At 37.1% G+C, this 26,872-nt stretch overlaps 1 long non-coding RNA gene across 2 annotated transcripts in view; it reads right to left on the minus strand.

Moving 5' to 3' along the window:
* Positions 1–7,161: 7,161 nt before the first annotated feature.
* Positions 7,162–26,872, minus strand: part of LOC134484611 (uncharacterized) — a 41,672-nt gene continuing 21,961 nt past the window's right edge. For both annotated transcript variants that reach the window (NR_190880.1, NR_190879.1), the window contains 3 exon segments: positions 7,162–7,307; positions 7,499–7,586; positions 10,079–10,136. This is a non-coding gene — a long non-coding RNA (uncharacterized LOC134484611).

The raw sequence follows: 26,872 nt of genomic DNA on the forward strand, positions 1-26,872 counted from the left end.
CACAGAATTGGCAGATCTGTTTTAACCAAGCGAAATCATAAGGTCGCTTCATGAAGTATCCCTATATAATAAAATATTTTCTATGTACATAACATTGAGGAATAGAGTTCATATATTTTATTCTTTGAGAATTTCCGCCAATGAATTTTGATGATAATCTTTCAATTTATTTTACCCACTCACTCTATTTCTTTGAATCCTAAATTTGTATATCTTCTACATTAAAGTACTGTTTAATAACTCTGTTATAAACCCTTACAAATAATTTTTTATGTACAGCAGTTTTTAGGCCTTTTCACTGCATTCGTGACTGTTGACTGGCTTGAAGCTTTGCAGGAAACCACAGCTGCTATGTGACATGAGGGCAGCACCTCTTGTATCAAGAAGACGCTTTATGTCTGATCCCATCCACAATTTTGGGGACCTATAGTCTCTTTGCATCTTGTTTCAGGATGGCTTTTTAGCCTTGGGGAAGGGGTATAGCATGTATATCCAACTCATCATGGCTGAAATCAATAAAATGTAGACAAATGTAGACAATATAATGAATGAAAGGAAGGGGTCACTCTTGGAAAGTATTAACAGGATCGTCATAACCTCTGGCCATGTTAGGTAATGAAAGGTTTGAATTAATAAAATGAAAGAGAAAATCGGAAACATGGAGAAAACACAGATTATTTATATTTACAGTCCAAAATCTAGAATTTTTTTAAAGCATTCGGATTTACTGTGGGGAGCGGGTATAGCGGCAATCCCAAAATGGAGCCCGGGACTGCTGCCGCGTCTCATTAATAGCACCTGAAATTAAGCCATTCCCCATCGTGAGAGCTGCGCAGGCGCACCATGACGATATATCAGACCATGTGACGTGGACCTAGGAATGGAGGTCACGCAGACTGGACGGTTGAGGTGATTGAGGGAGGATACAAGGGAGTGGGCTCGGGGGCTGGATGGAGGCATTGTTCCTGCTTGCAGACAAAAGGGTTCCTGAAAAAACTGCTTTGAGAAGAATGTGTGGTGTCTCTCCTTTCCTGCTGGTCGGGGTTGGAAGTGACAGTAAATACTAGATGTATTTATATACCAATATTAAATCAGCTCATTTTGCATAATTTAAAAAGCTCTATACTAAACAATTACAAAGAATCAGGTTTTTAATTTCTCCCACCTGAAATATCATAGGACCACATGTATTCAGTTGAAAAGAAATGAATATACATTTAAATAGCATTTAAAGTGTCTAAGACTATTCAATAAAGTAGACAAAAGGATTGAATACATTAAAATTGTATTTTGAATCTGGTATTATCTAACAATGACAGACAAAATAAGGAGAGAGAATGAGACATGGGGACAATGAGGCAAAAGGGAAGGTTATGAGAGAGGGAGAAAGAGTTACAAACGACTGACACAAAGAGAGGAAGAGAGAGAATTACACACTAATTTACACATATACACACATATTCTCAATAAAATACTTGTGAACAGATTCAAGTCAACATTAAAAATAATCTTCTACCAGATAAGCTTTCTTCAAATCCCAACATAAAAGTTTGATTCGTCCTGGGGAAGCTGTAGATATGGAGGATATAGTTCAACATATAAAGGCAAGGTACAAGAAGCCCAGCACAAGCATCGTGCTAAAGAGAGAAAAATTCAAAGCAGTTCCACTACAAGCAGGAAGAAGACAAGAATAAACACTGGTTTCACAACTATGTATTACAGTATGTGTAATTTTAGCTAGAGCAATATGACAACCGAAGAAGATCCAGGGAATAAAATGAAAAATGAAGAAATGAAAGTGTTCTCATTTGCAGATGTCATGATACCATTTTAAAAACTCTAAAAATATGTCAGTCTCTTAAGACTGAAAAATACAGTCATAATAGCAGAATATCATACGAACACACAACATTCCTTAGCCTCCTTTATGCCAATCCAAACCATACTGTGAGGAAATATGGGTGAAATTTCCCTCACAATACTCTGAAAATACAAAACAAAATATTGTGGACGAAAGTATTTAAAATGCAAAGAGCACTATGAATTAGCTAGACGTGATCCTGAATAGAGACAATTTTTCTTTAAAAGATTAAGTTTCTTAAAGCTGAAAATGCATTCATGAAATAGTAGAATTCAAAGTGAACACTCAAAACACGTTATCTTTTTGTTTTCCAATTTCAAACTATGGGCGAGTCATCAGGGAAATATTCCACTTAAACACTCTTAAAATATATATCAAATACCCTGAATTCGCATTGTTAGAAAGAACACAGTGAGTTAGAAGACATATGAAGTAACCATGATACATCCAGATTATACATAAGAACGTTCCAGCTGATGTTCTGAAGGACCTTAAAGCCTTGAATGAATCAAATCTTTTATAGTTTTAAGGAAAACTAGATAGTATAATAATGTCAATTTTTGATTAATTAATAAAGTTAATGCAATAAATATTGATTAGAATATTTTACTACTACAAATCACCCACTTTTATGAAAATCAAAAATTTGACTATACTATTTCTATGGGACATAAGATAACTTAAAACGACAAAGTGCTAACATGTTTAGGGAGATAATTTTAAAGAGAAAAATGTGGGAGGAAAAATATGAGATTAAAAAAGTAAGTTACATACACAGTGTGATTTTGTTGGCAGAGTGAATATGTCAAAAGTTTGGAGTGACTTGGATTTATTTATTAATTTAAAAGGGTAGGTTACATGCCAGCAGGAGGATGGACTATCAGATCAGATCTCAAGAAAATGCCAAATGTTCCAGTTAGTATGACTATGTTATAGTAAACATAAAAATGCCAGTGTGGGAAATTGAAGGTTTAATTCACCTCACAAGTTCCAGTTCATAATCAATGGAATCCAAGAAAAGAACACAAGGCAGCAGCATGAAAATAAAGAGGAACTCTGCTTACTAATCTGCTCAGCTACCTTTTCTCTGTAACCTCCTCAGCTTACTAGTGCTGTTACCATCCACAGTGGGCTAAGTCACCTTACATAAACTAACCATCAAGAAAATGCAAAATACTGATGCCCGCAAGCCATTGTTATGGAGTCAGTTGCTCAATAATGCATTATTTAGACAGTCACAATAAGCAATCACAGCAAGCCATAAAAGCAAAATAGAAAACTTAGCCAACGAAAGATAAGAGTACCCCTTCATGAATGGAATTTGAGGTCAAAGTGAAGTTCTATGTGAGGAAGAAATTAGAAGGAATTATGCCAGATATCACACTTTATTTAAAATAAAAAGTGAAAAAAAGACAAAGCCACAATTAAAATATTGTTATGTTTGACACTTTGAAACCTCTTCTGGATTGCAGGGTAGAGTCAGGACTTGGTTTTTGGCTGGCAGCTCAATTGATAGTCCAGTATTTTGGTGGAGGATTTTGCATCAGAAGCCTTAGCTTTACCACAGAGGCTAGATCCAAGTTAAAAATCATGGTCAGTCAACAGTTTGCCAGATCTTGTGCTCCAAAGAAAGGAGCAGTTCATTTAGTGATGATTTGGTGATGACTCTAATTCATTTCAGAGTCATAGATATTGCCAGCATATAGAAAACCACAAGACCCATTGTCAAACACCAATATTCTCTGCATTGCCCACAGTCACCATAGTAATATCAGTGTTGAGCTCTACAGTATGATTTTTTTTCTCTTTCCTGTTGTTGCAGCTTATAAACCTTGTTTCTTTGACCCACAGAGAAGTTTCAAATAAAATAATGACAAACTTTTGCATTGAAAGCTATTGGTGACTTGTAGTTGTAGTTAAAAATGAGGACCTCAAGCAATCTTCACTCAGTCCTCTTCTTTTAGGATTGGGTTGATTAGCTATTGCTTTTGCTTTTGGTTTCATTTTGGTGATTTTTTGTTTTATTTTGTTTTCTTTTTCTTTTTGTTCTTTTCTACATGCAGAGATCAAGAGTGGTTAGAAGAATTTCAAGTACAAATTCAGATGGCTGGAAAGAGACCAGTCTTTCTAACAGGTCCACATTGTTTGCTGTACTAGGGATTTTTCTCTTGCCTTTAATGTTGTCCATTTCCACTTTTTGGATCCTTTTATCCTGGCATAATTAATACTACATATATATTATAATTATTTAAATTTCAACTCTGAATCAAAGTGCTCTATCTCCCTCCCAAAACCAGAGACATGGATTGAGTCTTGTTTGCTATTGTTTTGATTCGTAGATCGGGAATCATCCTGCGAACACTGAAGGTCCTGTTCCCAAATTGATTCTCTATAGTTCAATAAAGATGCTCTTGGCCAATCAGTTGTGTGGATTTCTACCAACAGGCTAGTAGACACAAGGGTGGAGAAAGGATTTAGGGTGGAGCAAGAGTTACCAGTCATGTGAGATCTAGTATGGAGTGGCCATTGGTGTAGCAGGCAGGATGTTAAAAACACAGTAAGATGAGTGCATATTTGGGGTGCTGAGCTATGACTAATGTCAATTGAGAAATTGAGTAGGGCAGATTTAGAGGTGTTGAGAAGGGGGTAAAAAGGACAGCTTGCTATTTGGTAGAGGCTTAAAAAAACCTGACAATAGAGCTAAAGCACATCAAAAGTTCCTAAGCATATGTGGCTTTCAAGTGCATTGTAAGGGAACTTGAACAGCTCTTGTAGCTTGGAATTCCTGGAGCTTAAAGTGAGGCAGTAGGAACAACCTTCTGCAGAGTATTATGAGAGCAATCCATGACCATAAGGAGCATGTGCAAAGTCATCTTGACCATGAGAGTTAGACTGTCCCACATGTATCTTTTGATTATAACCATTTCTTCTTTGTGATCTTTTAGTGTTCCATTTGCTTAAAACTATTACTGAAAAGGGTAAAATGATTCTAAAAGCTACTCTTCATTGTCAACTATTCATTGGAGATTAATTAAACCCCAACGATAGAGGGAATATGTGAAGAATTTCTGCATAATATAAGGTCAATGTCAAATGAACTTCTTATATGTATCTTTGTGGCAGGATGTTTCAACTTTAACCTAGATCTTTATCAAGAAATATTCTTTCTATTATTTTTTCAGGCATCTGCAGATACATCCTTTTGAGGAATGAATTCTTCTTACTGGAGACTATAGAGGGGACCTGCATTTCAGTGATAATTAAACGTCACTTCAAGACACCAAAGCAAAATATCAAAGTGAGAATGGAATAAATTTATTAAGACAGTGTTTTGCAAACAACTTCTTTCACAAACATCTTTGGCAGGAGAATTCTGAAATTTTGCATTTCCTATTTGACTTTGCTGGTACTCTGACAGAATCAACTCTCAATTGTTTGGGACTTTACGGGGAATTAAACACTACAAACAGAGATGAATGCATCATATGCTCTGCCATCTGTGTTAATATGGCTTCAGTGAAGAACAACTATGCTACAGCTATTCTTCTGTTTTTTCAAATATTATCCTCATACAAAGTGTGGAATCTAAGGGTTGCTGGATGGATAGGTCGAGAACACTGGCTGAGAGCTACAAATGCAGAAGTGGGATGGTACATGCTTGGGGCGTAAAAAGCCTGTGTGTAGATCATAAACAACTTCAAAATATTCATTGCTTTAATAATTACTTGGAAGTGGACTTCTGTAAAATGACTTCAGCAGACCAGCATGGTAGAGAAACAATAACTGATTCCCTGGAGATTTAAATGCACTGGATTGTGAAACATGGACTTTGAGGTAGAGACAAGTCAGTGAATGAAGACTGGATTATCAATCCTCTGTTGTCTCTTAAGTTTCCCTGCCCCATGGTTTGAGGCCTACAGCAACAGATTTTTTTGGAATGAGGAATAGAACGAAAGCCACTTTGTTGAAAATCCCAGTCATAAGAAAATACTGACATCATCTGTGACAAACATCAAGTCTCAGCATGGCTTCAGCATGTCTGAATGTCTGCTGTCAGCATGGGCTTTTACTGCCATCCCTTTAATAAATGCAGAGCTCCAATCTGCTTCAGCCACATCATCATCTCTTCATTCTGTTGCAGGTAGATTAGATCACTGTGTCTGCCTATGCAGTCTTTCTCTACATATAAGGACCCAAGGAACAATTCTCACTCCAGGGAGCTGTTGAAAGTAATCTTGAATTGCATTGGTGTTGTTAGTAGATGTAATGTCTTCAAATCCCAGAAGACCATGTTTGCAAAGGAGTTGATTGAGGAAGTCTTGGGTATTTCAGTATTAGGGGCAGGTTGGATCGATGAACAGGACCGCCTTCCCAGACTAGATCTTGCAGTTCACATACACGTGAGCCATGCTGACAGGGTGCAGCTTCCAAGAAAAGAATGTTTAGTTGAAGATATTGGTCTGTTTGAGAATGGCAAACCCAATGTATTCTAAACCATGCATTCTATTTGAATCCCCGTAGAAAACATGGAAGAAAGAAGCCTTTACTTTTCCATTTTTGCACTCACAGTGATACCAAATCCTCATAGACATTAGAATCTGCATACTGAATATTTATCCATATGTCAATGACCAGATAAGACATCTTGCCTTTTGGACTAATAAACTAATGGATTCTAGGACTTTAAAAATAGTCAGTCATTGTTAAATTATGTGTTCCATAGTCTGTGATCATTGTGACTAGTCCGATTTCTCTGTACAGAGAGATTCATCCTTTACTGTCTGTTGGGGAACACCAACTACTGCACCAGATATCTAGAGAAGACCTTTTATGGCATTTTGTCTCTAGTAAGAGTTTCAGGTCAGTTACAAATTTCCAATGGCCACATTACCTTAGTCGGATTTTCATATGATGCTTTGATACAGTCCTTCTTTTTTTCTATAGTTCTTGGCAACATAATTAAAATAGCAATTGTAACCTATTAAAGAAATGCACAGTAATCTATTTGCATGAATGCAGCAGAGAGGATTATAGGATAAACAAGAATTGGAAAGCAAGATATCCTTCCTTCCTAGGACCAAGACCAGGAAATCTTAACTACATAAAAATCTGAGACAAGTTGTCTGAAGTTTGTTCTTTTCTTCAATCATGGGGATCCTAGTGAAGGAGCTCAAGTCTGAAGAGTTGGCAAAAATTACCTTCATTTCTGATCCAGGTCAACTGCTGAATACCTCATTCATGGACCTGAAGAAACTCTGTATCCATCCTTCTATAATGTGTATATATCAATGTATCATTCATAGAATGGACACTTTACTGTTGGTTTGAAAGCAACAATTTGTCCCTGGAGAGACACAGATTTCTTCTTTCGCACATTATTTGACAGGCTGATGGTGGGTCTCATAAGTTCATTCCGGGATTTGCTTTACAATAATCATTCAGTTATCTGGAAGAAACACTTTTTAATGTAGTGAGATCTACTAGAACAATATCAACCATCATCTTCCATTCCCAGTTTAATGCTGAATCATTCTCCACTAATTGTCTGTGGTCTCTGATGACAGCAGCATCTCCACAGACTAGTCTGAATATTGCTCTTAGCACTGCATTTAGGATACATCAATGTGATTTCCTTACCACTTTCATTCCCAGGAGAGTTTTTCAATTCATTTCATCTGATGCGTCTAATCTACATTGTCAGCCAGGATGAGTTTTGAGAGTTTTTCTAAAAAAATAAAGAAAAAATGGAAGAAATGAAAGAAAGGAATCCGGCAAGTATATCTCACCAATTGACTCAGAAATCTAAAGTGTTAGTCAGTGGAAATACTAGTGGAAAGTCTGAGATCATGAAGTCTCTACTAGAAGCGCTTCTCTCTCCAAGGTATTAGTGTAAGAGAGAAACTGCACTATTGGTATCCAAAGCATGGAGAAGTTTACTCTGAGCAGAGGACACAATACTTGCCTTTTATTTCTTACTTAGGACCTTTTTATAATTGACAAAAAGAATAAATGCAATGAGCTCTCAGTAAAACATCTGTTACCTTCAAAATTCTTGGCATTTGGAATAAAGAAATGAATGATATAAAAACTCTGACTTCCAGGAGCCATAAGAACTGCGAAGTCCAGCTGAGAGGCTCGCAGCTCTAGATTCCCATATGCAGAAGGCTCAGAACAAGTCTATCTCTTCAGTGATTCTACTCAACTCCTACAAGGACACACTGAGCTTTCCGAAGTACCATGTATTTCATCCTTTTTTTATAACAAGACAGAAGACCACCTTCCTTCTTCCCATCTCTGATCTCATCATCCTCTTCCTTCTCACTCCACAATGACTGTTTACTCTCGATTAGAGTTAAATTAGTAAACACTAGAGGTACTGAGGGGATATCTGAAGGGAGTTGCAGTCACGACAACACTTGTGACATCACAGAAGAAGCTAGTCCTCTCCAGGTTTCAATAGATGTTTCAGGGAGGGCCTACTGATTATGTCATTGTGATGTGCCATGGCTTACCTGTAAAACATCTTTCCTTACATTGACCAGATTCAAGGGTGCCCATTCCACGTATGTCTCATGTGACACAGTAGAAACCATTATGTACTCCATCTCTCTAAAGCTAGAGACTTCTCTTTGCTTTATTAGCAGTTACAAACTTGGGATGGAGAAAGGTAGTCAGTGGCTTGGCATGGGTAGAAAAGATTTTGGAACATCTAGTGTAGAAGATTCTTCTAGATAATATTTTTATTCTCAGGTTCATTCCTGAGATATAGAGTTCAATTTTCTTGGTTATCTATGTATCACAAAGGCCAGTATTTTCCCTACAGACCTTTAATTAAATGAATATTGTATATCACTTTCTTATTGTACTTTCCTTGACAGGGGACTTCATAAATATTCCTGAATGTGTACTGAAAAATTCTTTCTTCCTATTCCATTATCTGCAACAAAGTGATTTTGGCAACAAAGTGTGCCCAGCTATAGAGTGAGCATAACAGTGTGAGTACTGTGTACTCACTTCAATTAATAAACTCCTAAAAGCTTCTTTTATGTAAAAATTACCAGGCATCAGAAAAGCAAAGGGCAACATGGACTACAGAATTCGGTTCTCTAGTCCCATTCGATATCAAACCTGCACTACCTATCTTCCTGTGTTCCCATGGCCAGAATTAAGGGTTTTGGATGTTTTATCATTATTCGTCCTTAAGTAGCAACCTTAGATACAGGAGGATAGGCAGGGAGAAGAATGACATGTTTATCAGTCAAACCTCAAACTCAATATGTTCATAATACAGGAGGGAGTCTATTTGACATTGTCATTTCTGAATTCTACATTCTTGACCTAGTTTGGCAGATTCTATGTTAATATTCCAACGAACCACCTAGCTGTAGGAGCCACCAAAAGTGTATGTGTATATATATATATATATATATATATATATATATATATATATATATATATATATATATATATATATATATACACACACACATCTGGCACCAAATGATATAAAATCGATGAGCCTAAGAACTGCAATCGGCCAGGAATCATATATAGACATTTCCTGAGAGACACTGCTAAAGTATGTGAAATACAGAGGTAAATGATAGTGGCAAACCCATGAACTGAAAATGGACTTCTTGTTGGTAAATGTTGAGAAAGGATTACAAGATCTGAATGGGGCTTTAATCCCCACAAGGACAATGCCAATACACGAAACCTTTCTGGTACTAAATCAATATTCAAAGACTGCTCATGGGCAGACCAATGTCTCCAACTGCAAATGTAGCAGAAGATGGCCTTCGTGACACCAATGAAAAAAGAGGCCCTTGGTCCTCCCTAGATTTGATTCCCAGTTCAATGGACTGTCAAGAGGCAGTAAGGGGGGTTATTGAAAAAGGGGAGGGGGACAGGTTAGGGCTCTTATGGACAGGAAACTGAGAAAGGAAATTACATTTGAAATGTAAATATAGAAGTATCCAATTAGAAACGCAATAAAAATTCCTAAAGAAATGATAGAGTTAAAAGAAAAGAAAACTGTCAATGAATCACACATATTGATACAGAAATCTAAAGGGTAACTGTCATGGAATGGTAATCAGAGAAATACTAGTGGAAAGACTGAGATGATGATGTCTGAACTAGATGCACATCTCTGTCCCAGATATCTGTGTCAGAAACAAAGTGCACTATAGGAATCCAAATCAAGGAGGAGTTTACCTTGAGATGACATGACGATACAATACTTGTTGTCCCTCCTTCCTCAGGACTATTTTTCCTGGGGAAAAAGAATGAAAGCCATTAGCTCTCAGAAAAACAACTGTAAACTTCCGAATACCTGACTTTTGGAATAAAGAAATTAATGATAAACAACCTCTGACTTCCAGGAACCATAACAAGCAATGAAATCCAGATGCTACCTAGAGGCTCCCAACTCCTGAATCCCATATTGGGAAGGCTCAGATCAAGGCTATGTGTTCAGTGAACCCTCACAACCCCTACACAGCACTCCTTGTGCTTTCCCATGTACCACATATTTCTTCGTTTTTTGAACTAAAACTTCCTAGGCCAACTTCCTTCTCCCCATCTCTGATATCTACATCTTCTTTGATCTTCCTCACAAATAGCTGTTTACACTGAAATAAAGGCCAATTAATAAACCCTAGAGGTACTGAATGAATGTCTGAGAGGCAGTTGCAGTCTGGAAAACACTGTGACATCACAGGAGAAGCTAGGGATCTCCAGTATACAAGAGATTTTTCAGGGCCAGCCTAATGATGATGTCACTGAGAACTGCCATGGCCTACCTGCTAAAGAGCTTTCTTTATATTGACCAGATTCTAAGGTGACCTTTCCAGGTGTGTCTCCTTTGACACAGTGGACACATTTATGTAGAACATCACTCTAAAGCTAGACAGTTCTCTTTGCTTTATTAGTGGTTACATGCTCTGAATGGAGAAAGTTATTACGGGTTTTGCATGTGTAGAAAAGATCTAGGAACATGGGATGTAGGACAATCTTCTGGATTATAATTTTATTCCCAGTTCCATTCCTGTGACAAACAGTTCAATTTCCTAAGTTCTATCTGTTTCCCAAAGGCCATTGTTTCCCTACAGATATTTAATTGAGTGGATTTTGTATTTCATTTTCTAATTGTTCATTCCTTGATAGGGCACATTATAGATATTCCTGAATATGTACTCAAAAATTCTGTTTTGCAATTCTAGTTTTTTGCAATGATTTTCGCAACAAAGCTGCTCAAGCTAAAGAGTGAATGTAATAGTGTAAATATTGTGTTCCTACTTCAAGTGATAAACTCCCAAATTTTTATTTTATGCAAAAATTACCAGACATCAGTAAATCAAAGGACAGCATGGACTATAGCATGCGGTTCTGTAGTCCCATTAGGTATCATTTCTGGAAAATCTACCTTCCTGTGTTCCAAGGCTGAGACTTCAGGCTTTTAGATATTTTACCATGATTCTTTATTCAGGCCATACAAAAGATACAGGATGATGGGAAGGGAGAGGAATGCCTTGAGGCCCAGTAAAAGTTCAACTTCGATAGGCGCATAAGAACAGGAGGGAGTATATTTGGTATTGGCATTTGTGGATTCTCCATTCTTGACCTAGGACCTCAGAATCCATGTTAAAATTTCAACTAATTTCATAGATGTATAAGCCATCAAATATATGTACATATATATAAAAATAGATATAGATAAATAGATATAGATATATAGAGATAGAAAAGAGATAGAGCTAGAGACAGAGGCAGAGATAGATAGATAAATATATGCATAGATAGATAGATAGATAGATAGATAGATAGATAGATAGATAGATAGATAGATGGATAGATAAATAAATAGATCAGACACCAAAACTAGATACGATTCAGATTAATAAAGCTAAGAAGTGCATGCTGCCAGTAACAGTTTATAGATCTTCCCTGAGAGACACAACTAGAGCATGTCAGTTACCGAAGTGAATGCTAGTGGCAAACCAGAGAATTGTAAACGGACCTCTTGTTGATAAATTTTCAGAAAGGATTACAAGAGCTGAAGAGGCTATCAACCCCATCAGAACAATGAACAAGAACTTTCTGGTACTATACAGATAATCAAAGACTGTACATGGACAGGCCTATTGCTCCAACTGCATATGTAGCAGAGGATGGCATTGGTGGACACCAAAGGAAGGTCCTCCCTAGGTTTGACTCCCAGTTCAAGGATATGTCAAGGGAGAGTAAGGGTGGTTTAAATGTCAAGGAATGGAAACATTTAGGTCTCTTATGGAGAGGTAACTGGGAAAGGAAATAACATTTAAATGTAGATATAGAAATATCCAAAAAATATTAAAATTAGCTTAAATTAAAAAAAAATTATGAAAGAGATAAAAGTAAATAAAACTGCAAGGTAATCAGACATATTGATTCAGAAATCTAGAGGGACACTGTTAGGGAATGGTAGTCAGCATAACACTAGTGGAAAGACTGATATGATTAAGTCTGAACTAGAAGCATTTCTCCCTCCCAGATATCAGTGTCAGACACAAACTACAGTGTAGAAATCATGTACACGAAGGAGTTTACTCTGAGCTGAGGATACAATACTTGTCTTTCCCTTCCTCCTCAGGACGTTTTCCTTCTGGAAGAAAAAATAGAAGCCATGTGCTCTCAAAAAAAAAAAAAAAAAAAAAAAAAAAAAAAAAAAAAAAAGCTGTACCCATCCCAACACCTGACTTTTGGAATAATGAAATTAATGATAAAAAAAAAAAACCTCTGACTTTCAGGAACCATAACGAGCAAGGAAATCCAGTTGCTACTAAGAGGCTCCCACTTCCTGAATCCCATATGTGGAAGGCTCATGTGTTCAGTGAACCCTCACAAACCCTACACAGCACTCACTGCACTTTCCCATGTACCACATATTTTTTTCATTTTTTTCAAACTAAAACAGAAAGCCAACTTTCTTCTACTCATTTTTGTTATATACATCCTCTTTGTTCTCTTTTCCAAATGGCTGTTTGCACTGAAATAGAGGCCACTTAGTAATCCCTAGAGGTACTGCAGGAATATATGTGATGCAGTTTTTTGTGACATCACAAAATTAGGGCTCTCCTGGGTACAAGAAATTTTTCAGGGAGGGTCAAATGATGATGTCAGTGAGAACTGCCATGGCCTACCTCCTAAATAGCTTTCCTTACATTGACCAGATTCGAGTTTGCATTTTCCAGGAATGTCTACTGTGACACATTGGTAACATTTATGTACTACATCTCTCTACAGCTGGAAACTTCACTTTGCTTCATCAGTGGTTACAGGCTCTACATGGAGAAACTCAGTTAGGGGCTTGTATTGAGTAGAAAAGATCTAGGAACATGGGATGTAGGAGATTCTTTTGGATAATAATTCTATTCCCAGTTCCATTCCTCTGACAAACAGATCAATTTCCTATTTTTTCCCTGTTTCCCACAGGCCATTTTTTCTTTACAGATGTTTAATTGAGTGAATATTGTATTTCATTTTCTAATTGTTCATTCCTTGAAAGGGGTCTTTATAGATATTCCTGAATGTGTACTCAAGTATTCTGTTTTCAAATTCCAGTTTTTTGGCAATGATTTTGGCAACAAACGTGGCTAAGCTATGAAGTGAATTTAACAGTGTAAATATTGTGTACCTACTTAAAATGATAAACTCCCAAATTTTTATTTTGTGCAAAGAAATAACTGCCTGAGTAAATCAAAGGACAGTGTGGACTATGTAGTCCCATTAGATATGATCTCTGTAATATCAACCTTGTCGTGTTCCAAGGGTGAGATTTCAGGGTTTTGGATGTTATAAAATGATTCTTTCTTCACGCCAAAGATAAGATACAGGAGGATTGGCAGGGAGGGAAGAACTAGAGGTCCAATGAAACCTCAACTTCATTAGGGTCATAAGAATAGGAGCGAGTCTATTTGGCATTGCCGTTTGTGGATTCTACCTTCTTGACATACCTGCTCAGAATCCATGTTAAAATTGCACGTAATCTCATAGTTGTAGGAACCACCGATATATATATATATAATCAGCCACCAAAACTAGATAACTAGATAAGATTGATGAACCTAAGAAGCACATTCTGTCAGGAACCAGATATAGATCTTCCCTAAGTGACACAAAAAGAGTTTGTCAAATACAGAAGTGAATGTGTTGTTGCAAAAATATAAAAATAAAAAAGTTGTCTTATATCCCGCTATCTCTGGCACTGTAGTTTCCCAAGTCTCTGCTAGATATCTTGGTTGAATACATCACCACTCCTCAGCTGCCCAGTGTCTCTTATTGCCACACATGTTTTTACACTCAAAACCTCACATGAAAGAACACACAACACAATAATCTTTGACCCAATTGATAAGATATAGTAGCCCACATAAGCATACAAAGCCTGGTACGATCCATACCTTAGGGACAATAATAACAACCAGTAAATACACAGAGCAGTATCTTAAATTCACCTGCCATGGCTTCTCACCCTCTCCTATTCCTGTCTCTCCTTTTTCCTCTAGTCTCTTCTACCTCCTTCAAACTTCATTCCTGCCCATACTTCCTTCTCTTCCAATGATAGGCCTGCTTCTATCCTGTACCTGCCCCTCACCTGTACTTCACAAATTTAATGTGAAAGCTGTTCTGTAGAATTCACCTGAGTTCTGAGTACAGGACAAGGCAGCTGTCCTTGGAGCAGTGGATTAGCATCAAAATACAGATAACTTTAGTGTAAACAACGTTTCCCCCTTTTTGTCCAGTTAAACAGACATTTCATTTATATATATCAATTGAGTAAGATTATTACTATTCTACAATTTATAAAGCATTTGATATACTCAAAACCCAGTCTGTCACTATATCAGTTAGAAAGAGCATTTAGTTCTTCATTCCAGCTTCAGAAAGGCTTAAAATCTATATTATGTCTTGGCTAGCTTGTATACTATCTGATAACTATCCAGTAAAATATGTATATTCAGAGTTATACAGCCTGATAAGCAATGAGGCTATAATCCGTCTCCTACTCCGTCAGAAATCTGAGAGTGACAAAATATCTATACACATAGGATGTCTTAGAGGGCTTCTAGAACTGAGAGGTTGTAGAGACAAATCTCCAATAGCACAATCCCCTGTTAGCAACATGTGAGCTTAAGTCTTCAGCCTCCTGACACAAGATCAACTGACAGCCTATTGAAAGGCAGACTTGGAAGGGCTGATTACCCTGTATTGGCAGGGTTTAACCCTCAAATCCTCTGCATAATTTGTCCTTTTCTGGATAGTATTAATCTGCATATGAAACAGGCATTTTTTCCAGTGACTGCCTAACCACAAAGTATTGCCTCATTTGGAGGTAGAGATGTTCAAATTCTTCATTAAATTTGCCAAAGGGGAACAGTTAGGAGAAGATATGACTCAACAAAAGATACGTAATAACTTTAAATCTCAAATTTTGTGGATTTCTTACATTTTTGAAAAGCATCTATCTATCTAAGACAATCTGGACTGTTGTCTTTATATCTTAATTTTTTCTTGATAGTACTCTTACAAAGTCAGATGCATGACTTTAATATTTCAATCTTGACTCACAGGTTTAATCAACTCAGAAGTGTGTAATGACAAAAATAATAGAACTGGCTCTTGTAATTTTAAATTTTTTTCCAATTATTTCTATACCCAAACAAAGATAAGATTAAGCTTAGTTACCAAATACGATTATGACTGTATAACTAAATCTAGCTTATTCCTCCCTGCTAAATTTCAACCAATTTTCAAATCTTTATAAAAACATCTTTAGAATAACCACTTCCAGCCCCACCCCACAAATTCCAGGTAATTGAGACAATGGATCCACCATAACTTCTTCAAGTTGTACATGGGCGTTGAGATATCCTTAGGTGTAGGGGTTAGGAAAAATGAAACAAATGCGATAGCCGATATGTCCTGACTGGACCCAGCTGAAATTCACTGAAACCAGGATTCCAAGTAGGTACACTCTACAAAATACAACTCTCAGGAAAAAGGTTAAGAATCGATATATCTTTTGTTTGATTCTCCCGAATATATATTTGATAGCCGTCTACTGATATCAAACCTGATCAGTATGACTCTGTGAGGTTTCCAGAATCCTAATCACAATTTTTAAAAACACAAGGACAAAATCTTTCTTCCAAAATACTCTGTTTCTTAATCTGAAACCAGAGAAGCTTGTATCTTGCACTCTCTCCCAGAGTAATAATATAAGCATAAAACTCAAAGTCACACCCATCCTGAAGATTAAACAATTTTTTAAAAAAGGAATTTATGTATAAAATGAGCCTGATATAACTCAGTACTTGGTGATATCAGGAAATAAACCCAAAGTTACCATGGAGCCCACGTTAAGAGAATTTGAACTTGCTATTGTCGTAAATATCAAAAGTAACCACAAATCATCGCTAAGCGTCATCAACGAGCCATATAGTGGGATAATTCATAAAACTAATCGAATACCGTCTATCAATTCTAATATCAATAAGAAAACTTCAAACCAGGACTTTTGCCCAAAATATCTCAGTCTGTTAAGCTCTCTACCTGAAGCCACAGATTTTTCTTTATCATTAATAACTTCTACAATATATGTCTGCATTCACTTTCCCTGTTGTTACAGACATTTCATCAAAACTCTCTACTTGGTAGTGCCTAATTTTTCCCTAAGTTCTGAGCAGTAGATGAAAATCCCCACCTGATTCAGGTAATCTCTCTACTCTCTTCTTTCTTTTTTTTTTTTTTATTAACTTGAGTATTTCTTATATACATTTCAAGTGTTATTCCCTTTCCCGGTTTCCGGACAAACATCACCCTCCCCCCTCCCCTTCCTTATGGGTGTTCCCCTCCCAAACCTCCCCCAATTGCCACCCTCCCCGCATAGTCTAGTTCACTGGGGGTTCAGTCTTAGCAGGACCCAGGGCTTCCCCTTCCACTGGTGCTCTTACTAGGATATTCATTGCTACCTATGGGGACAGAGTCCAGGGTCAGTCCATGTATAGTCTTTAGGTAGTGGCTTAGTCCCTGGGAGCTCTGGTTGCTTGACATTGTTGTACTTTTGGGGTCTCGAGCACCTTCAAGCTCTTCCAGTTCTTTCTCTGATTCCTTCAACGGGGGACCTAGTCTCAGTTCAGTGGTTTGCTGCTGGCATTCGCCTCTGTATTTGCTGTATTCTGGCTGTGTCTCTCAGGAGCGATCTACATCCGGCTCCTGTTGGTCTGCACTTCTTTGCTTCATCCATCTTGTCTAATTGGGTGGCTGTATATGTATGGGCCACCTGTGGGGCACGCTCTGAATGGGTGTTCCTTCAGTCTCTGTTTTAATCTTTGCCTCTCCCTTCCCTGCCAAGGGTATTCTTTTTCCTCATTTAAAGAAGGAGTGAAGCATTCACATTTTGATCATCCGTCTTGAGTTTCCTTTGTTCTAGGGATCTAGGGTAATTCAAGCATTTGGGCTAATAGCCACTTATCAATGAGTGCATACCATGTATGTCTTTCTGTGAGTGGGTTAGCTCACTCAGGATGATATTTTCCAGTTCCAACCATTTGCCTACGAATTTCATAAACTCGTTGTTTTTGATAGCTGAGTAATATTCCATTGTGTAGATGTACCACATTTTCTGTATCCATTCCTCTGTTGAAGGGCATCTGGGTTCTTTCCAGTTTCTGGCTATTATAAATAAGGCTGCGATGAACATAGTGGAGCACGTGTCTCTTTTATATGTTGAGGCATCTTTTGGGTATATGCCCAAGAGGGGTATGGCTGGATCCTCAGGCAGTTCAATGTCCAATTTTCTGAGGAACCTCCAGACTGATTTCCAGAATGGTTTTACCAGTCTGCAATCCCACCAACAATGGAGGAGTGTTCCTCTTTCTCCACATCCTCGCCAGCATCTGTTGTCACCTGAGTTTTTGATCTTAGCCATTTTCACTGGTGTGAGGTGAAATCTCAGGGTTGTTTTGATTTGCATTTCCCTTATGACTAAAGATGTTGAACATTTCTTTAGGTGTTTCTCAGCCATTCGGCATTCCTCAGCTGTGAATTCTTTGTTTAGCTCTGAACCCCATTTTTTAATAGGGTTATTTGTTTCCCTGCGGTCTAACTTCTTGAGTTCTTTGTATATTTTGGATATAAGGCCTCTATCTGTTATAGGATTGGTAAAGATCTTTTCCCAATCTGTTGGTTGCCGTTTTGTCCTAACCACAGTGTCCTTTGCCTTACAGAAGCTTTGCAGTTTTATGAGATCCCATTTGTCGATTCTTGATCTTAGAGCATAAGCCATTGGTGTTTTGTTCAGGAAATTTTTTCCAGTGCCCATGTGTTCCAGATGCTTCCCTAGTTTTTCTTCTATTAGTTTGAGTGTGTCTGGTTTGATGTGGAGGTCCTTGATCCACTTGGACTTAAGCTTTGTACAGGGTGATAAGCATGGATCGATCTGCATTGTTCTACATGTTGCCCTCCAGTTGAACCAGCACCATTTGCTGAAAATGCTATCTTTTTTCCATTGGATGGTTTTGGCTCCTTTGTCAAAAATCAAGTGACCATAGGTGTGTGGGTTCATTTCTGGGTCTTCAATTCTATTCCATTGGTCTATCTGTCTGTCTCTGTACCAATACCATGCAGTTTTTATCACTATTGCTCTGTAATACTGCTTGAGTTCAGGGATAGTGATTCCCCCTGAAGTCCTCTTATTGTTGAGGATAGTTTTAGCTATCCTGGGTTTTTTGTTATTCCAGATGAATTTGCAAATTGTTCTGTCTAACTCTTTGAAGAATTGGTTTGGTATTTTTATGGGGATTGCATTGAATCTGTAGATTGCTTTTGGTAAAATGGCCATTTTTACTATATTAATCCTGCCAATCCATGAGCATGGGAGATCTTTCCATCTTCTGAGGTCTTCTTCAATTTCTTTCCTCAGTGTCTTGAAGTTCTTATTGTACAGATCTTTTACTTGCTTGGTTAAAGTCACAGCGAGGTACTTTATATTATTTGGGTCTATTATGAAGGGTGTCGTTTCCCTAATTTCTTTCTCGACTTGTTTCTCTTTTGTATAGATGAAGGCAACTGATTTATTTGAGTTAATTTTATACCCAGCCACTTTGCTGAAGTTGTTTATCAGCTTTAGTAGTTCTATGGTGGAACTTTTGGGATCACTTAAATATACTATCATGTCGTCTGCAAATAGTGATATTTTGACCTCTTCTTTTCCGATCTGTATCCCCTTGATCTCCTTTTGTTGTCTGATTGCTCTGGCTAGAACTTCAAGAACTATATTGAATAAGTAGGGAGAGAGTGGGCAGCCTTGTCTAGTCCCTGATTTTAGTGGGATTGCTTCAAGTTTCTCTCCATTTAGTTTAATGTTAGCAACTGGTTTGCTGTATATGGCTTTTACTATGTTTAGGTATGGGCCTTGAATACCTATTCTTTCCAGGACTTTTATCATGAAGGGGTGTTGAATTTTGTCAAATGCTTTCTCAGCATCTAATGAAATGATCATGTGGTTCTGTTCTTTCAGTTTGTTTATATGATGGATCACGTTGATGGTTTTCCTTATATTAAACCATCCCTGCATGCCTGGGATGAAGCCTACTTGATCATGGTGGATGATTGTTTTGATGTGCTCTTGAATTCTGTTTGCCAGAATTTTATTGAGTATTTTTGCGTCGATATTCATAAGGGAAATTGGTCTGAAGTTCTCTTTCTTTGTTGGGTCTTTGTGTGGTTTAGGTATAAGAGTAATTGTGGCTTCATAGAAGGAATTCGGTAGGGCTCCGTCTGTTTCAATTTTGTGGAATAGTTTGGATAATGTTGGTATAAGGTCTTCTATGAAGGTTTGATAGAATTCTGCACTAAACCCGTCTGGACCTGGGCTCTTTTTGGTTGGGAGACCTTTAATGACTGCTTCTATTTCCTTAGGAGTTATGGGGTTGTTTAACTGGTTTTTCTGTTCCTGATTTAACTTCGATACCTGGTATCTGTCTAGGAAATTGTCCATTTCCTGAAGATTTTCAAGTTTTGTTGAATATAGGTTTTTATAGTAAGATCTGATGATTTTTTGAATTTCCTCTGAATCTGTAGTTATGTCTCCCTTTTCATTTCTGATTTTGTTAATTTGGACGCACTCTCTGTGTCCTCTCGTTAGTCTGGCTAAGGGTTTGTCTATCTTGTTGATTTTCTCAAAGAACCAACTTTTGGTTCTGTTGATTCTTTCTATGGTCCTTTTTGTTTCTACTTGGTTGATTTCAGCTCTGAGTTTGATTATTTCCTGCCTTCTACTCCTCCTGGGTGTATTTGCTTCTTTTTGTTCTAGAGCTTTTAGGTGTGCTGTCAAGCTGCTGACATATGCTCTTTCCTGTTTCTTTCTGCAGGCACTCAGCGCTATGAGTTTTCCTCTTAGCACAGCTTTCATTGTGTCCCATAAGTTTGGGTATGTTGTACCTTCATTTTCATTAAATTCTAAAAAGTTTTTAATTTCTTTCTTTATTTCTTCCTTGACCAGGTTATCATTGAGTAGAGCATTGTTCAATTTCCACGTATATGTGGGCATTCTTCCCTTATTGTTATTGAAGACCAGCTTTAGGCCGTGGTGGTCCGATAGCACGCATGGGATTATTTCTATCTTTCTGTACCTGTTGAGGCCCGTTTTTTGACCAATTATATGGTCAATTTTGGAGAAAGTACCATGAGGAGCTGAGAAGAAAGTATATCCTTTTGCTTTAGGATAGAATGTTCTATAAATATCCGTTAAGTCCATTTGGCTCATGACTTCTCTTGGTCTGTCTACATCTCTGTTTAATTTCTGTTTCCATGATCTGTCCATTGATGAGAGTGGGGTGTTGAAATACTCTCTTCTTTCTTAAATAAAACTTAATCACTTGTTAATAATACCTTAATAGAAGAAGTATCTTGTGTAACTAGGATTTCCACACAAAATTCCCCTGTGGAGCCTATGTTAAAAAGAAAATGTGTATCCTGAAAGACTTACTAAACAACTCTCATTAAAAAGCAGCTTTAATCTCTTAACTCTCTGAACTGCCATTACTTATCACACAGCAGGGGACCAACAGCCTGTCAGCCCTTGCTTCTTCCCCATTTTTGTTTTATATTCTGCTCTTAAGTTATCAAGAATTAATATGGCACAGGTGTCCTCTTACTTAGAAAATAAAAAGGTTCTCTCAACTTTTTGATTACTAGTGGATTCTTGCCCATCACCTTGTTTTGCCATCTGTTGTTGTAAAAAAAAAAGAAAACTTGTCTTTTACCATGCTATCACTAGCACCATAGTGTCCTAATATAATAGGTAGATATCTTGGTGAAAACACATCCCTATTCCCTGTCAGCCCAGTGTCCCTTGCTGCCACACAATTTCCTATACTCAATCCCTCACATAGAAAACACACATCACAAAAATTTTGACCCAATTGCTAAGATATAATTGCGCACTTAAATATACAAAGCCCTTTACCATCCATCCCTTAGGAACATTAATAATAACCTGTAAATACACAGACCATAATTGTAACCTCACCTGCCATGACTTCTCACCCTCTCCTCTTCCTATCTCCCCTTTTTCCTCCAGTCTCCTCCTCTTTCTTCAAACATCTCTCTCACCCATTCTTCCTTCTCCTCCAATGACCTCCTTCTTTACATGGTAAAGAAAAGTTCTTTACATAGTACAAGTAAAGAAAACAAATTACTCCCAAAGCATCCTTCTATCATGTACCTGCCCCACACCTGTACTTTACAAATTCAATAGGGAGGTGATTTTGGTGAAGTCACCTGAGTTCTGAGTACATGAGTAGGCAGCTGTCCTTGGGGCAGTGGAATTAGCATCAAAATACAGATAACTTCAGGGCAAACCACAGCAAATAGCTTTGATATCCTAGTGAAATCTTTCAAGCCAAGTAAAACTGCAAATGTGATAATGTTCTAGTTTCTTCTCATGCTTGATGCTGAAAAGAGTGATAGTGTATGAGAAGAAATATTACATAGTACACGTAAAATAAACAAATTACTCCCAAGGCCAACAAGGCTCATAAGTAAGCAATTTGTTATAGAGTAACAAAGAGTAAGCAAAGTAGTTTTCTCATTCGGTTTCCCTTCACTGTAGGCAGCATTTTGAATTTACAGAGAAATGGTTGATATTGTATCATTTATCTTTAAAAGTACTCTAATAAGAATCTTTTAAAAAGCACAAATCTAAATATGTGTATAAAAATGTCATATCTACTTTAAATGATCAGAATGCACACCTGTGATTGTCAATCCTTATTAAATCCTATCAGAGAGCTGAGGGTACAACTGGGACAGAAATCAGTCCTCAACAGTCCAGCATGTGTGACAGTCACACCATTAGCCTGTGCCACCATTGTTCTTGATCCCTGGCCTTAAAAAGTCCCTGTCTTTTCGAACTTCAAATTGTTCCCTAATTTTTTTTTTACATCAGAGGCAGTAGTTAAAACATGTTAGCCAGCTTAACAAACAATTTTATTTTTCCAAATGCTTTTTAAGGGTGCTGGTCGTCACTAATTATTCTACATTTCCTTTGGTGATGGTGGAAGCACTGGTCTTCCACAGAGGAAATTCCTAAAAGACCTCGACCACTATTATTGCAAATGCCAATGATGTTGCTCCCTGAGTGGTGGTAAGCTCCAGGAGGATTTTTATGTACTTCTTAGAATTAGAGAGATATGAGGGGAACAACCGAGCGAAACGCTGCATGAAGTTCTCAGTACAGTTGGTCCTTGGGGCTATGACTCACCAAAGAGCAATGAGGCTGTTCTAAAGAGTGGGCCATACCCCAGGATTTTTAAAATGTTGTGCCATTCCTCCTTCACAGCACTTGGCAATACTCCATGTCAGAACCAAATTTGAACCATGCTTTTACCCTGGATAGAATTTCAAATACTATACTGAATAGGGAGAGTGGGCAGCCTTACCTTGTCCTTCACTTTAATGAATTGTTTTAAGTTTCTTTATATTTAGCTTGACGGTCATTACAGGTTTCCTCTCCCTTGCTTTTACTATGTTTCTCCATAGGACTTGTCTCCCTTATCACTCACCGTCTTTTATCATGAAGTGGGGCTGGAATTGCTTTTTCTGCATCTAATGAGATTATCATGTAATTTTTCCTTCAGTTTCACTTATAGTGGATTATAGTGATGGATTTTCAGAATTTGAACCATCCCAACCTCCGACTAGAAATTAAAAATTACACAGCATAACCTACGGAAGTACTCGCCTGCATGCTCTAACAACCCCCCCCCCGAAAAAAACAAAAACAACATGCAAACAAAAAAAAATCATTCACCCTACAGAACAGATTTTATACTAACATACACACTCAAACATCCCACCCAAAAAAAACAAAAAACCAAAATACATGCAAGCAAGAAAACCCTGCACCCACAACATCAAAATAGCATGAAGTTAATATCACTGGTCATTAATACCGTTAAGCATTAGTGGCCTCTATTCAACAACAAAAGGACAGAGGTTAAAATAATGGATGTAAAAACAGGATCTGTCATTCTGTTGCATTCAAGAAGCACACTCCAGCAATTGAGATAGACATAACCTTAGACTAAGGTGTTGGAACATATTTTCCAAGAAATAAAACAAGAAACAAGATGGTGTAGCCACTCTAACATCCAGCAATCAGACTTCCAAACAAAAGTAATCAAAAGAGAAGGGGAAGGACACTTCATATTTATTAGAGGAAAAACCCACCAAAATGGCATCTCAATTCTGGATGTCTATATCCCAAAGACAAAAGTAGCAACATTGGTGAGAGAAATATTGCTGAAGCTCAAATATCACATCGAACCTCACACATTAATAGTGGGGGATATCAATGTCCCATCTCACCAAGGGCAGGCCATTGAGACAGAAACTAAAAATAAAACAATAAAAATAGAATATATAACTGCCAGGGGTTTCAATTAATCTGACCTCATTCATATCTACAGAATATTTCACATGAACACAAAAGTACACACTTTCTTTTCTGTACCTCATGGAACATTATCCTGAACTGATCATGTTCACCCTCAATAAACAAGTCACAACAGACACAGAAAGACTGTGCTAACCATTGGATCTTCTCAGATCACCATGGATTTAAACTGGACTTCAACAATAACAAAAAGTCTATAAACTCATGGATATTCAATAGCTTGCAACTGAAGAACCACAAGTTCAGAGAAGACTTGAAATAAAAAGTTCCTAGAATTCAATGATAATGATGGCATATTGTCTCCAAACTTAAGGTACATAAGGAAAGCAGTGTAAGAGGAACGTGCACATGCAGCACAGAGCAATTTTATAAAGAAACTGGAGAGACCCCATACTAGCAGCTTCCCAGCACACATGAAATCTCTAGAATAAAAAGAAGCAAACACATATTAAAGGAGGGGATAGAAAGAAATGATCAGACTCAGGGTGAGAGTGATCCACCAGAAACAAAAAGAATACTAATATTAACAAAAACAAGAGCTAGTTCCTTGGGAAAATCAACCAGACAGAAAAACCCTTAAATAGATAATGTAATACGAGGTAAGACAGCATCCAAATAACAAAATCAGAAATGAACAGGGAGACACATCGATAGACAAAGATGAAAGTCACAGAATCCTTAGGTCTCACTTCAAAAACCTGCTTTCTACAAAATTAGAATCTCTGAATTAAATGGATGTTTGTGTAGATGGATAACACTGACCACAGGTAAACTAAGGTAAGATAAACTATGTAAATAGCTGTACAACCCCTAAAAAGACACAAACAGTAATTGAAAGTTTAACCACTGAAAAATTCTCAGGGCCAGTTTCATTGAGCGCAGACTTCTACCAGATTTTCAAAGAATTCTCAACCTACTCCAAAACACAGAAACAGAAGGAAAATCACCAAACAGATTCCACGACACCACTGTCGCCTTGACACCGAAATCACAAAATGACTCAACAAAGAAAGAATTTCAGACGAATTTTCTTTACAGACAATGGTGGAAAAAATACTAGGTAAAATGCTCAAAAACAAAATGAAAAGCATTTCAAACTGCCATTCAGTGCAATCATGTAAGCTTTCTCCTGAGGATGCAGGAGTGGATCAATCTATGAAAACCCATTAAAGTGATTCACCATATTAACAAACTTAACTGAAAAAAAATTGTGCCCTCTGCACTTCAAATTAACGTGGGAGCTCCCCTTGGATTTAACTTTTTGGTAGTTGCATATCATAATATATATTTTTTTAATAAAATACATATATATTTTAATAAAGTAACATTAAATTGTTATATCCTAACATCATAATATATAACTAATATTAATATACTATGTTAATATTAACATGTATTTATACATTAAATTATTATATTAATAAGGTAAATATAATTAATATTAATATATTTTTTACTATATTAAATTAATATATATTGATATAATAATGTAACTGATATATTACATTAATATATCAAAAATAATATATTAATTATTAACATATTTAATATGATTTATTAATATTCACTATTACTCAATGGTGTGAAGGAGCAGAATTAAAGAAAGAAGGAAAAAATGCAAGACTATCTCTTAAATGCTGAAAATGCTTTTGACAAAATCCATCGTCGTTCCATATTTAAGGTCTCAGGGAGACCAGGGATGTCAGGCACATACCTAATGTAATAAAATACTAAAATAAATACAAAAAATATTACATAAAATGCAATATAGCAAGCCAACAGTTAATATCTAAATAAGGGGTAGGGAAGCAAAAGGCAATTCTACTAAATTGGAGAATGAGAACAGACTGCACACCTCGCAGCATCCTTTCAGTAAAGTCCTTAAATTCCCAGCTAGAGCAATAAGACAACCAAAGGAGGTCAAGGGGATGATATCGCAAAAGGAGAACTCAGTGTATCACCATTCACACATCATATAATAGTGAACATATGTGATCCAAAAGTTTTACCAGAAATGACCTACATATGAAAAACACCTTCAGCCAAGTGGATGGATGAAAAATTAAATGAAAATAATATGCCATGCAAATGACAGAGAGGCTGAGAAGAAATTATGGAAGACATGCCAATCACAATGGATATATATATATATATATATATATATATATATATATATATATATATTATGAAATATAAATTAACTCTAACCTAGCACATCAGAAGCATTTCTGGTGTGAACTCCAAGTCTCTGAAAAGAGACACTGAGGAAGGTAGCAGAAGACAGAAAGACCTCCCATGCTCACAGACGGGTAGGATTAAGAGAGTTAAAGAGGCCATCTTAGTTTTGGGTGTAGATTCAAAGTTCCTATCTTGCAGTCAGGATGACATGGTTGCCAAGGTGCATGCAGGAGAAGAGGCAATCTTGCAGTCACATGTGGAGTCAAAGATGACATCATCTTGCTGTTTGGGTGTCATATGGTTGCTCATTGTGCACATGTGACATCATTGGCTGTGGAAGCAGGGTCAACCTGAAACATCTCTGGCTTTCTACCATGCAGATGGTGTTACAATTTCTAAATCACATCAATCACCAAAAATAACCAGGGTAAAAACCTGTGACAGAGGGATGGCAGCCATTACTGGAGAAGGAAATGGCTTTGATGTCCCTAAGAAAAAACTGCTCATGCCATGGCCATTCAGGCCAAGCAAGCATAATGGGATGAGGAGATCTAGATTTAGAGACTGAATGTTTAATGTTTTCTTGTGAAATTTTAGCCTACTCATGACGGTTCACTGTTATCAGAAAATTTTTAAAGTGGAATAATATGCAGGTATGAGCAATAAGGACATTGTGAAGCTGCAGTTAACTAAGTGGAACAAGTTGAGAAACCTGAAACTCCTCTGGGTGAGATCATTGAAAACCTTGAGAAAAAGGAACACTGGGCATGGATCACTGAAGAAACAGATATCCACAGAAAATACAAGAGACATGACTGAGGAAGAAACAG

The sequence above is a fragment of the Rattus norvegicus genome, chromosome Y, assembly GCF_021556685.1.
Source record: "Rattus norvegicus strain SHRSP/BbbUtx chromosome Y, alternate assembly SHRSP_T2T, whole genome shotgun sequence".
Lineage (NCBI taxonomy): Eukaryota > Metazoa > Chordata > Mammalia > Rodentia > Muridae > Rattus > Rattus norvegicus.